Source organism: Balaenoptera borealis (genome assembly GCF_965194805.1).
Source record: "Balaenoptera borealis genome assembly, chromosome: 21".
Classification (NCBI taxonomy): Eukaryota; Metazoa; Chordata; class Mammalia; order Artiodactyla; family Balaenopteridae; genus Balaenoptera; species Balaenoptera borealis.
The window spans coordinates 12,980,853-12,995,173 of NC_138880.1; positions in this window are offsets into that span (position 1 = coordinate 12,980,853).

Consider the following 14,321-nt stretch of genomic DNA (forward strand, 5'->3'; position numbering starts at 1 on the left):
TAAAGAAAAAAAACCATATGATCATTTTAATAGATGCTACCTAGAATTAAGCAAACTCAAGGTCAAGGGCACAGTCCTCCAAACTGGCAAGTTGGCCCAAGACTTCTAACACCAACTGCAATGAGTTTGGCAAACTACAAAGTCTGAGAGAACAGTCCCTATAAGACTGCCGTCACTTCAGACACCAGCCTCAAGTTCAGGGGTCTCCAGTGTTGCTCTCACTTCAGACCATCCGGCTAATTTCAGGGTCCCCATGGATTTCTCTCAGTTCTCACATTCACTAAAATGACTCACAGAACTCAGTAAAGCACTATACTTACTATTACAATTTTATTACAGCAAAAAGGATACAAATTAGAACCAGCCAAAGGAAGAGAGGCATAGGACAGTGTCTGGGAAGGTTCTAAATGCAAAATTTCCATCATCCTCAGGGAAAATCACACTTTCAGCATTGATGTGTAGCAATATGTGTGCAATATTGCCAACCCAGGAAGCTCATCTGAACTTTGGTGTCCAGAGTTTTTATTGGGGTGTCATTATATTGGTATGATTGATTGAATCATTGCCTCTGCTGCCCAAAGGTTGAGCTGACATCACATGGCTCAAAGTCCCAGCCCTCTAATTACATTTTTGGTCTTTCTAGAGTGGCCAGCCCCAACCCTGAGTGATCTCATTAGCATAAACTATCAAGTGTGGCCCAAGGAGCCCATCATCAACAACAAAGACATTCTTATCACTGAGGAACTTCTAGGATTTAGGGGTTACCTTCCAGGAGCTCAGACAAAAGCCAGATCACTCTCTGGATGAAGCCACATAAACCTTTCTAAACAGAGGTAGAAAAAGCATTTGACAAAATTCAATATTCAATCATGATGAAATCTCTCAGCAAAGTTAGAATTACAGGGAATTTTCAAGTTGCTAAAGGACATCTACAAAAACCTACATCCAACACTATACTTAATAGTAAAAGACTAAATTATGTCCCCATGAGATTAAGAAAAATACTCAGATACTTGCTTTCATCACTTCTCTTCCACATTGTACTGGAGGTCCAAGCTATTGCAATCAGATAAGAAAAAGAAATAAAAGGCATAAATCTCAGAAAGGAGGACATAAAAGTTTCTCTATTTGGAGATAATATAATTATTTGTGGAGAAAGTACCAGGGAATCCACAAAACAACTGGAAAAATTATTTGAACAGGCATTTCACAAAAGAAAATATACAAGTGGACAATTAGCTCATGAAAAGATGCTAAACATCATTAATAAGCAGGAAATGGAAATTAAAACCACATTAAGATACCACTACACACTCATGAGGTTAGCTCAAATTAAGAAGCCAGACCACACCAAGTGTTAGTGAGGATGTGGAAAAACTGTAACTCTCATAAACTGCTCATGGGAAAGTAAAATTGTACAACCACCTTGGAAAACAACTTATCAGTTTCTTAAAATGTTAACATATACTTACTGAGATATTTACCCTAGAGTAACAAATATATATATCCACACAAAGACTTGTGCACAAATGTTCACAGTAGATTTATTTGTAATAGCCCCAAACTGGAAACAATTCAAATGTCCATCAACAGACACATGTATAAACAAACTAATATATTCATTAAATGGAATACTAATAAAGAATTAAAAATGAAGGAACTATTGATACACATAACAATGTGAATGAATCTCAAAATCATTATGCTCAGTTTAAGAAATCAGGCAAAAAAGTACACATGCTATATTGTTCCACTTATACAAATTCTAACAATGAAAACTTAACTATACTGACAGAAATCAGACCTGTGGTTGACTGATAAATGCAGGTGGAGGAAGAGATGTATTACAAAGGGTCCCAAGGATACTTTTGGGGGTGATGGAAACATTTATTATTTTTATTGATGTCGATGTTTTCTCCAGTGTATACATACGTCAAAACTGATCGGATTTACACTTTAAATATATGCACTTCAATTACACACCAATAAAGTTGGGAGAAAAGGGCAAAAAATAAATAAAGCTGGTTTTGTCAGATCTGTCAACATTTTCTCATACATATCTTCTGTTTCCAAACTAAAATATTTGTTTGCCATCCAGGAGTGCAATGTTTATTTGTATTTTCTTTTGTTTTTTATGACTTGATTTTTGAAAAATATTTAACTCTTTACTCACATTAGAATTTAAGTGAGAACTTTAAAAACAAACTGGATTTTAAAAAGTACAGTGGGAGAACACAGAAACTATTAGGTTGTACTTGTGTCTTATTCAACATTTGGAAATAAAATTCCTAGTGAGCTAAAAGATGTCAATGAGGACAGTACACCTCTAATTGGCTAATTAGAAACGCAGTCAGTATGTTTTACCCTCAAAATGAGAGAGAAGTGTCTCAATTACCCATCAAGTGCCTGAATGTACCACAATTAGCTAATTATTGAGGACATTATTTCTGTGCTTGATCAGTCAGGCAGTCACTAAGAAAGCGAATGCTAGCATCAAAAATCCAAATCCAGAACTTCGAGAAGTTAATTTTAGTTTGCATGTTCAAGTAATGGGGAAAAAGTAATGTTTGGGGGTGGGGATATATATTTCTAAACACCAATCACACTTGGTTGAGGAAATTTTTGCTTGAATTAGGAATGAATGTCAACCGTCCTTTTTTCAAATATTCTATTCTACTTCATTTATAAACCATCAAAACTTTTCCATGTTTTAAATTCTACCTCCCCAACTTTTTCTAGCACCCAGAAGGGCATAGAACCATAAGCAAAAAGGTAATATTAAATATATTCCTACATAAAAATATAATGGTGTATATAAGGCAAAATGGTACTAAGCTCTGTTAGAGAATCCCTTAACAACAATATATTATCTGACATTTCTTGGGGCTATGATGTCCCCAATCTTATCACTGGTCATTACTCCTGACAATATTATTGGATCTTGAAATATTGAAATTATCGGCAGTTTGTTGAGCCTGGATTTGTCTCACACTGAGCTGCGCTGTCAGAACAAATGGAACCTAAGAAGACTCACGGCACGCGGTAACGGGAACCTTTAGGATTTGGCATCAGACAAAATAGAATTAAGTTCACAATTAAGTCCTTTGCTTTTCAAAATAAATGTAATTGTTCAGCTCTTAGAACTACAATTTTCTCATCATAAAGTAGATATAATGCCTGCTTTGCAGTGTAAGCAAACTATGGTAGCTGTCCATCAATGAAGGTTTACTGTGTTGAGTTTCAGAGACAGATACGCATAGTTTTGGTATGCCTCACGTCCTCCAGCATTTGGGATCACTGATTATTTTCCTATTAGAAAAAAAGGGGGGAGGGGAATTCCCTGGCAGTCCAGTGGTTAGGACTCTGCGCTTTCACTGCCGAGCGCCCAGGTTCGATCCCTGGTCGGGGAACTAAGATCCCACAAGCCAACGGGTGCGGACAAAAAAAAAAAAAAAAAGACTCCTCAAGATTCTATCCTATGCGACTACAGAAAGCCCAGACCCACATTAAGTATTTGTGATAATTCCCTAGTGGTGATGGCTTCCATTGCCTCTCTTGTTGCCTGTGGTCCATTCTCTTGAGCGCTCTCTCCAAGCTTCCTCTTGAAACCTTCCCTCTTCCTCACTTCCTGTAGTCAACGTCCCTTCCCTCTAGCCTCCGCCTTTCATCCAAGCATGGAAACACCCCCTTGCCTTTCACTGCCACCAAGTACTACTGATGCTGTTGTGTGCTAATAAACTTTCTTTCCAGTTTTAAGTCTTCAAGTATTAAGTTGTTATATTTATGAATTTATTCTCACATACGAACACCATGGACTGCTAATCTCCTAATCACTATCTGAAAAATACTCCCGATTGTTATTGACCTTGATCTAGCATTTTTGCCCAAAGACTCAATTATAATAGATTGATTAATTCTCACCCCATGCCTGCTCTGTGGTGTTAGATTGGTGTCCTTACCCTCTTCATTTTTATGAAGAGGAACAGAGAAATCATAAAACATAAGACCAAGTCATAAAAACCCACTTTGTAGCAAAAATAAAACCAGTCCATGGGTCCCTTCATTAGATGGACTTTTAGTGCAACTAGACTATTTATTCATGCAAGAAATATCTGTGGAGGTCCTACTAAGTGCTGGGGACTGTGCTAGGTTTTAGGAATAATGGTGAACAAAATTGTCATGATTCCTGCTTCACAGAGCAGGGAGTCCAGTGAATATAGACATAGAAAAATAAATCTGAAAAGGACCTTTAAAATCATATAACAAAAGTGCCTTGTTGGGCTTCCCTGGTGGCGCAGTGGTTGAGAATCTGCCTGCCAATGCAGGGGACACGGGTTCCAGCCCTGGTCTGGGAAATTCCCACATGCCGCGGAGCAACTAGGCCCGTGAGCCACAACTACTGAGCCTGCGCGTCTGGAGCCTGTGCTCCACAACAAGAGAGACCGCAACAGTGAGAGGCCTGCGCACCACGATGAAGAGTGGCCCCCACTCGCCGCAACTAGAGAAAAGCCCTCACACAGAAACGAAGACCCAACACAGCCAAAAATAAATAAATAAATAAATAAATTTAAAATAACCTTTAAAAAAAAAGTGCCTTGTTTTACCAACAAAACCCCCAGAAATGAAATTACTTGCTAAAGGCTACACAGTCGGTGGCTAAATTCAGATTTCATTATGAAGGATTTAATCTCATCCTTGACATTAAAACATTGTGTTATATGATCTCCAAGTTGCACACAGTGATCTTTCTAGAATGCTTTCATGTACTTACATGGAACATGAGCCCAAAATGCCTACAGTAGTAGTAGCAGTAGTAGTAGCAACATGTCCTGAGAGTTTGCTAGGTTCTGAGCACTCTTAATGCATTTATTCATTCAATCATCACAACTCTTCAAGGTAGATATTATCCCCACTTACAGATGAGAAAACTGAGGTTCAGTGAGGTAAAGTAACTTGCCAAGGTGCCTCAAAGATAGTAATACTCAAAGCTTGCCCTCAAACATGCTCAGGTCTTTCTTATGACAAAATCAATATTCCAATCTCTACACAGATATTATACAGACTACAAGTTAATGAAAGATTTCTTTGGACTTCTGATCAGGATACAGAAACTGTGTAGTGTAATTGAAAAGAAAAGAGATCCCACAGATGACACAGTAGAAGCAGCTTTGTAACAAGCTCCCAAACTCTTTGGAAGGTTGGAAACCATGACATATCTACATGGATTTGGTTAGCTCTGGACTTTGCTAAGTGCATTTTGGCACTCATAATTTTTTTTGTACTTTATAAATTAATACGTTGTTAAACCAGTTGAAAGTAGATTTCAATGGTTTCTTTAGTTCTTTATATTGAGCACAAAGGTCTACACTAGTATTCCATAAATAATGATTCACTCATTCTAAAATTTTTTATTGAGTGCATACTATGTTAGCAATGCTTGTAGCACTCAGAATGTAGTGGTGAACAAAATCAACATGATGCTGATTACATGTTTGCAGGAGTAATGGTTTTACTCTCTCCTTCAGTGAGAGTCCTATTAGCTCCTTCTCTTCTGTCGATAGACTCTGGTCTTCCCCAGCCTGAAACAGGCACCCTTCCTGCCCTATTCTTTCACCACCCCAAACATATATATTTTCCTTGACATCTCCTCTTTCTCAACTTCCAACTTCTTCCCATTTCTGCCTCCAAACACTCTGCTGAAGCTGTTTATTCAATGACCCTTTGGTTAACGGAATAAACCAGGTAAAGGGGGGTATGGTAGGCTGAATAATGGCCCCCAGTGATATCTAAGTCCTAATCCCTAGCACCTGTGACTGCTTCCTTATAGGGTAACAGGGACTTTGCAGATGTGATTAAGTTAAAGGATCTGGAGATGGGAAAATCATCCTGGATTATCCAGCTCAGCTCTAGATATTATTACAAATATCCTTAAAAGAGGGAGGCAGAGGGAGACTTGAAGACAGAAGAGGAGAAGGCAATGTGAAAATGGAACAGAGAGAGCTTTGAAGACACTACACTGCTGACTCTGAAGACAGAGGAAGGGGCCAGGAGCCAAGGAATGCAGCTCTAGAAGTTGGAAAAGGCAAGGAAACAGATTTTCTCCTAGAGCCTCTGGAGGGAACATAGCCCTGCAGACACTTTGATTTCAGCCCAGTGAAACTCATTTCAGATTTCTGACCTCCAGAACTGTAAGAGAATAAGTGTATCTTGTTTGAGTTAAGTTTGTGGTAATTTTTTTAGAGCAGCATAAGAAGCTAATACAGGGAGTCGGTCTAAGACTCTTCCCCCAAATCTATGTTCCCCTGGTCTTCCTGATCACACAGCTAGATGATACTTCTCAGCTTCCCTTACAGTTTCTCTTGCCCGGCTTTATTAAAACTCTCTACAGACTTGAAAGATGCCACGTATCTTGAAATTCTCTCTTATGGATCCCTTGATTCTTCACGACTCTAATCTCTAGGACCACACTATCTCTGCCTCCTCTGAGTAGGTCCTCACTCTATAATTTCTGCTCTTCTCTTTGTATATCTCCTCTGTGACAATCTCATTCCCTCTGAGAGCTTTATGTTTCACGGTGATGCAGATACAACCAACTCCACAGACCCACTCCTAGTCTTTTGTTTTTCCAAATAAGTTTACCCATCTATTGACCCACCAGAAATTCAAATTTATATTTACTCAAAAAATTCAACTTTCTTTTTCTTCCCTGTGTTTGCACCTGGCACTATCATTCTCTCAGTCAGATGGAATCAAAACTTAGAGTCGTCTTTGTGGAAGGATGAGGCTTCGCATTAATTTTTGATATGAATTTCTCACAGTCATTCAATTAATATTTAACGAGTTTATACCATATTCCAGGTACTATACTAAGCTACTGATACACTGATGTACTAAACAAAGTATCTGCCCTAATGGAAGTGATTCTAGTGGAGAAGGTATACAATAAACAAATTAACAAGTAAATATGTATAATGAGGGGTGGTAAGTACCACAGAGAGCAAGAAAGCAAGGGAAGAGGATATGGCAGAGACTGCTAGCTGTTTATGCAATACGTATTCCAGAATAACACTTCCCAGTCTCCCCTGCAATTAGATTTAGCCCCGTGATTAAATTCTACTAAGTGGAATGGAAACAGAAGTGGAATGTGTCATTTTTAGGCCAAAGCACTTAAAAAGAGGTGTATCCTTATGTTTGCTATAGGTTTTTTTCATATATACTCTTAAAGGGATCCAGAATATACCATTGTAGCATAAGGATTATTTTGAACTGAAGACATATGAGAATCAATAGATGCAGGAAGAGTTGTGGTTTTCTTTTTCTTTTCTGAGCTTCCCTTAGCAGCCCAAAAGCAAAGCCTCCCAAAAGAATTCAATGGTCATAAATTCCTTCTGCAGGAGTTTTGCGGCCAGGGAAGATTGTCTCCTATCACCCGAGGAGCTGGCACTGGGATAAGAAATTGGCCTGGACAGGCAAGGGCTACAAAACTGTCATATCTCCCATCTATTCTCCTAAAGCCCCATTTATCTTCCTAAAAGCCATTTATTTTCCCACAAGCACCCTTCCCCTTCCTCTATTAAGATGGTATATGAGCCCCAAATTCTACCTGCCTCTTTGAGTCACATTTTTCATGGGCTCCCATTTACACACATGAATAAACATTGTCTTTTCTCTTGCTAATCTATCTTTTGTTGATTTAATTCACAGGCTCTCTGTGACTTAACCTAAGAGGTTGAAGAAAAGTTTTTCCTCCTAGACACTATCAAGATTCTTGTTATCATCTGATAACTGAATTTGTCATACATGTGCATTAAATGTTATCAGGTACATTTTCTGCATCTATTGAGACAATCACATGTAATTCACTACATTAATTAATCTACTACTTTAATAGATTTTTCTCTTTAGGTCATTTAATAGATATTTATCTATCCTTGCATTCTTAGAATGAATCCTACTTGATCGTTGTGGCAGAAGCTGCTAATTGGCCACCAAAATTTACTCCCCCCTACCTCCACAGCAATAGAGTTGAAGCTGGGACTGTGGCAGCTGAGCTATAGACAAGAGTGCTCGTAAATGTTTAAAAACTGGTCCTTGGATTGGGGGGAGCCATGATTTGTAGCATTTGCCAGTTTCTGTGCTGTACTTACACTATGGCCAATTTCAAGCTACCAGTGTGACATCACTAAATACAGAATTGGAAGAGATTTTTCCCAGAATGCCACTGTCTAGAGATCATATTTTCCAGACAGACTGACTTGAAGTTAGATGTAACCGAGTAACTAGATTCTTACCAGCAATATGAGAAGGAAATTGATGCGTGTAATTTCTTTTACTTTAAGACAGCAATCAAATATATCCCATACTCTCTCTTTTCTGTCACCTGGAATGCATGGTGACCCATTTTTTACAATACCATGCAGATGATACCGATGTTCTAGTAGAAGTATGGTCCTGGACCAGTAGTACTGTAATCACCTGGGCATTTTTTTAAAGGCAAACTCTCACGTCCCACTCAAAACCTATTAAACTAGAAAGTCTGAGGGTGGGACCTGGCACTCTGGATTATTTAAAGCTCTCTAGGTGATATCTGATTTGCACTAAAGTTTGAAACCCACTGCCCTAAGTAATAATAAAGCAACATAACTGAAGGAACCTGGGTCCCTGAGTGAACACCTGGAACAGCCAGCAAACCTGGAGCCTTGTAGCATCAGCGTGAAAGAGGAATAAATGTTTATGTTCTTTAAGCCACTGAGGTCTTTTTAGTCCAGCAGCTTTGTTTCACCTTAATTAATATAGCTTTGATTTTTATCATCAGTGCTGAATTTTATTTAATCATTTATTTATGATTTAATCTACTAAAATTCAATTTAAAACTTTTGCATTTACATTTATAATTGAGACTGATGTATCTATTTCCTTTATATCTGCCCTAGTCCAGTTTTCATATTAAGGTTATACTGACCGTTATAGGTTCATTTTGTTTATTTATTGTTTTTCTTTCTCACTCTGCATACCGTTCCCTGTGCAGGATCTCTTATGATTATCTCCACCTCCAAGTCTTACGGTGTTGGTGTGGAGTCTCTGTTCTATGAAAATATGGGTCAGAGCCCCTCACCTGCCAGTGGCCAGCTTGGTTCATTTCCCGGTGATGGGGTCACATCTGTGGTTTTCCACCTCCCAGGCCTCCTACTTGCCCAAAGATGACAATGGTCAGCAGCGCTTTTCTTGTGAGAAATATTTTAATGATGTTAAAGTGAACAATCATAACTCCCTACATCAAACATGATTTAGAAATGTAAGTTGTTAACTGGATATATTTACAAGTCTGATTCTTCTTAACCAACGTTTAACTTACAGAATTTTACACTAAGACTTTTACTTAGATTTTTATACTAAGACAGCAAAATATGCTTAATCTTATAACATGTTTGCCCTACCTGGCTCCTTATTTACAGTAGCTATGTGCAATAGATTGTAAATATTTTTTTAACATTTCATTCTTTATTTTAACTGAGAAAGGTAATTGACCAGTTCAGGAGTTTGGATTTCACAAAATTCTTATAAAATACTATGCATTCTTACATTTCCATAACGTAAGAACAGACCAAAAAATCAAGGCTTATAATTTTTCTTTCTACATTTTGAGCCTATGCTGTCTCCCAGATTTGGGCATTTCCCTGATCCTGTTAAATTCTTCTATAATGCATCTGCCCCTCTTTTGCCTGCCAAGACTATTGTGATGATCTGCAAACAGGTCTTCTTTGACAGTTTTATTCTCTCTCTAAATGATGTTTCTTTCTACTATCATAGTTCTAACCATATACCTATGTTGCTGATAATATCTGAAAGTCCCCACTTTCACCAATGCCTAAAGAATGCATTCTTAGTGTCAAATTCAAGGTCCTCAAAGGTCTGGTTTATCTCTTAAGTCTTACTCACCCAAATACATGTGAGCCCAAGAGGACGCTTTCCCACTTCATGCCTTTAACACTGCCTTTCTACTCACCTCCAATGCCCTTGCCCAGCACTGCTTATAGATATCAAAGTCCTACATGTCCTTTGAAGCCCAGGTCAAATGCTCTGTCTGACGTCTGTCTTCCATAAATGTTCTAGCTGACAGTTGTTTCACCTTCTGAAATCCTATAACATTTTTTGTCTCCCTTCTGGAAGTTTTTAGTGTTCTACTTTGTACTTTAGCTCTCTGTGTCACTTCTGCTTTTGTACACCGATTTGGGTCTCATTACCGTTGATACACCCCAATACCCAATGCTTGTAGAAGTGGTCATGAGCTGAGTGTATAACTCACGTATTTTTTTTAGTTAAGTGGGAGAAAAATAACCATCGTCACCCCTAACCACCACTGTGGTTTGCTCTAGTCAGACTGGGGACTCTAAGAATTTGATCCAGAACATACTCATAAATTTCAAATTTCATAGCTTCTGGCAGTTCTTTATATCACTAAAGGTATCTCAAGGTTAATAATTTAGTTAAATTTAGCATAGCACATTGGTGAGTTTTTAGATATGCAAATAATGGCTATCATTGAAAGAATTTTTACCTAAGGCTGATTTTTAATGGGTCTCTGTTACTCAAAACACTTCTGTCTTATCTTTTACTGTTTGGGGCCCCTGTGCAGTAAAATTTTTCCAGATCCCTGCGATCTTTGAGTTCTGGACTTCCTCCGTTACCTTCAATCTCTCCTTCCAAACCAGCCAATTCTTTCCTTAGCTCATCCCTTTCTTGCAATATCCTGATAATGGCAGTCAAAAAAAACCAACACCCACTGCTTTTCAGTCTTGAACTTCAGAACTAGAGGTTCGGTAGACACAAGATCTGACTTCAAGTTTTTTCATGGTGACAATTTTACCAAAAACATCAAGACGGAACTCCAGGGTTTCTGCCTGTGGTAGCAGTTTTCTCACCACCCAACTGCTAAGTCAGTGTCACACATCCTAGGTTTCCTTACAACAGCACACCACTTAAATGATATAGGAATTCGTACCTTGAAATCCACACTAGCTGCTCCAACATATAAATTCCAAAAATTTCACAACAAAAGCTTCTTTCTCACTCACATAAAATCCAGTGGCTGCCAGGAGAGAATTCCATTCCACGTAGTCACGCAGGGACCCAGAGAGAGCAGAGCAACCGGCTCTCACAACTTCTACACAAGGCTTGCGTGGCTCCCAAGGTTACCCGGGATGTTATCATCCCCTGGAATATGGGAGAAGAAAATGTAGGGACTTCGCTGGTGGCGCAGTGGTTGAGAGTCTGCCTGCCAATGCAGGGGACACGGGTTCGAGCCCTGGTCGGGGAAGATCCCACATGCCGCGGAGCAACTAAGCCTGCGCGCCACAACTACTGAGCCTGCGCTCTAGAGCCCTCGAGCCACAACTACTGCAGCCTGCGTGTCTAGAGCCCGTGCTCCGCAACAAGAGAAGCCACCGCAGTGAGAAGCCCGCACACTGCAATGAAGAGTAGCCCCTGTTCACCGCAACTAGAGAAAGCCCACGCGCAGCAACAAATACCCAATGCAGCCAAAAATAAATACATAAATTTATTAAAAAAAAAAAAAGAAGAAAATGTGGAGTCATACAGAAGATTTTATGGAACAGGCCTGAAAATTATATATATATATATATATATATATATATATATATATACACACACACACACACATATATATAATTTCTCTCTGTATAGTCTATCAGCCATAACTCTATTACCTGGTCATAACTAACTCCTCAGCAGACTTAGAAATGCAGTCTGGCCATGGCCCAGGAGGAAGAGGATCCAGGTTTGCTGAATCCATCACTCATGTCATTGATATGGTGACTCATGGACTTGCAAGGAAATTTGTAACTGTGAAGTGAGAAGCAGTGTCTTAAAATGGAAAGAGCTTGGTCTTTGACATCAGACAGATTGAGGCTTAAATCTAGGCCCAGGCACTTATTACGTAGGTGACCTTGATTGATTTTATTAACCTCTCTGAAACTGATTTCCTTGTCTGTAAAATGGTGCTATATATAGTACCTACTTCATATAGAACTTTGATGAAAAGTGAAATAATATATTTAAGAATGTAACAAAGAACCTGCCAAAAACATAAATTAGTATTTATATCAGAATTATTGAAAGAATTGTGTGAGGAATTAGAAGTACAACCTGATATCAATTTCACATTCCTTATTTAAACAAAAAATTTTAACTTAGAGCTGATATTTATGAAACTTCCAGTTATCAAATAATTCCTTCCTGCTATGAAGAAATACCTAGGGCTCCAAAAGTCAATGAAAGGGAATTCAAAAGATTTTATATAAAAATAAATATTGCTTCACAGATGTTCCAAGTAGAACAAACAATAAGCCATGTGAAATACTTGTGTAAGGATCAGATTTTATAATTTGCAGAGGTGTACCCCAAAGGTAGCAGAGCTAGTTTCTTCTTGGACAGGGTTCATGGGTTTGTTATCTTGCTTATGTCAAGACAAAATTAATTTTAGAGTCCAAAACTAAAACATTTTCCACCTTCCATTTGTAAATAGAAATTTTCTGCCTATGAGCAAGTGCAGGCTCGAAACACACTGAGAGTGTGCGACCAAAGCTTCAGGTGTCTTTGTAAATCGCCAGAAAAAGTTCCTGGTATGAAACTTGCCTGTAACCACATCCTGTCCAGGAATGTCACTGCCTCTTCGCACCAAAGCAATACGCCATCAATATTTTTCTCCTCATTTTGCCACATTTAATCCCCAATCCTCATTTTGTCAAAAATCTCTCTGAAAAATCCAAACTTCACAAAATTGGAAAACATGTTAGAAAGTTTCAAGCAACGAAATAGAATGTGGTATGTATAGTGTGTGTGTGTGTGTATAAGGAGTGATCGAGAAAGGACAGCGAGTGAGCTTCCTGGAAAATAAATCCAAAATATTAAAGTTGGCCCATTTGGAATGTGGAATTACACATACTCTTAGGTGCTGTTGCCACGTATAGATTTTATTATTCATATTGAAATTTCAGGAAGATCATTTTCCAGAATCCAGTGTTTCTCTTTTCTGTCTATAGTCTGGGACGTTTAGTTCCTGATTTTTTGTAAGAATGTTTACTCATGCCCAGATGCTGGTTTTGTTCCATCTGGCAGAGTAGAGGGATAGACGTGAGTGCTTAGACGTGACGGAGGCAGAGGATGTGGTAACGTTTGATTTCTTTCTCTGTTTTTGGTGGTGATGTCCACACACAGCTACTAAATTTATGGAACTGTCTTGACTCAAGAAAATCATAGTTTTTACCTGCCTCGTGCTTCTTTCTCATTGCTCTAAGAATCAAAGTTTAAGGTCTATTTGGGATCACCTACTGACAATAATTGTCTCTGAATGATCTTAAAATACCAAATGTCAATATGTACAGTTGAGAACTGGTATCTAAGTAGTAAATGAGCCCCAACAGGATGTGAACATGAATTCATCCTGATCATGTTAAGTAGGAAAATCCAGCCACAGAGTGGGGTGAGCCTTGCCAGTACAACATAGGGTTGGCAGGCAGATCCAAGGTCAACCACTTGGCAGTCAGGCAGCAAGAGCTTCACTCAAGTTGGTTATATCCAAAAAGCAACTATTAGTATGTTGGGGAATCCCTACCCACTGAAGATTTTAATCCTGTATAAGAGCTAATAAATAAACCCCTCATGATATGTTTCCCTTTACAGTGCCTTACAACTGTTAGGACTTCTTCATGAATATATTTCATTTGTTCTTTACAAAAATCCTATGAAATTTCTTATTAGGCATCACTAAACCCACTTACAGGTGGTAGAAACTAAGTCTCTTAAATTTCCAAGGTCACAGAAAGATCCAGAGCTAGAACCCAGCTCTCCTAATTCCTAGCCCAGGGATTTCAAGCAGTTGTCACTCTCTTATAAAGGGAAAGGGCCCTTCATTCTCCCTGGATGCACCATGATATTCAATCAGGCTTGAGTTCCACTAAAATCCCAGTTTTCTGGGTGCCTGTTATTCCAAGGAGTCTGGGTTGGAGGCCAGGGCAACAGAAATCATGACAAAAGAAAGGAGCAAGTATCATGTCATTTATCCTCATTACAGGCATTTGCTTTTTGCAAGACCTTTAGGAATCTCTCAAATTCAATTTGGTTCATTTCAACAAGTATAGAAGGAGAATTTAGTCTCTCATCCTAACATCCCAACCCAGTAAGGCACACAGAATAGGTAGAAAAGGAAGGGAGGAGATCTTAAGAAGTAGTATTGTTTGTAAGTCATCTGTGGCAAACTCTATCTTCCAGAGATGACCACAGCAATACCTCCCACTATATAT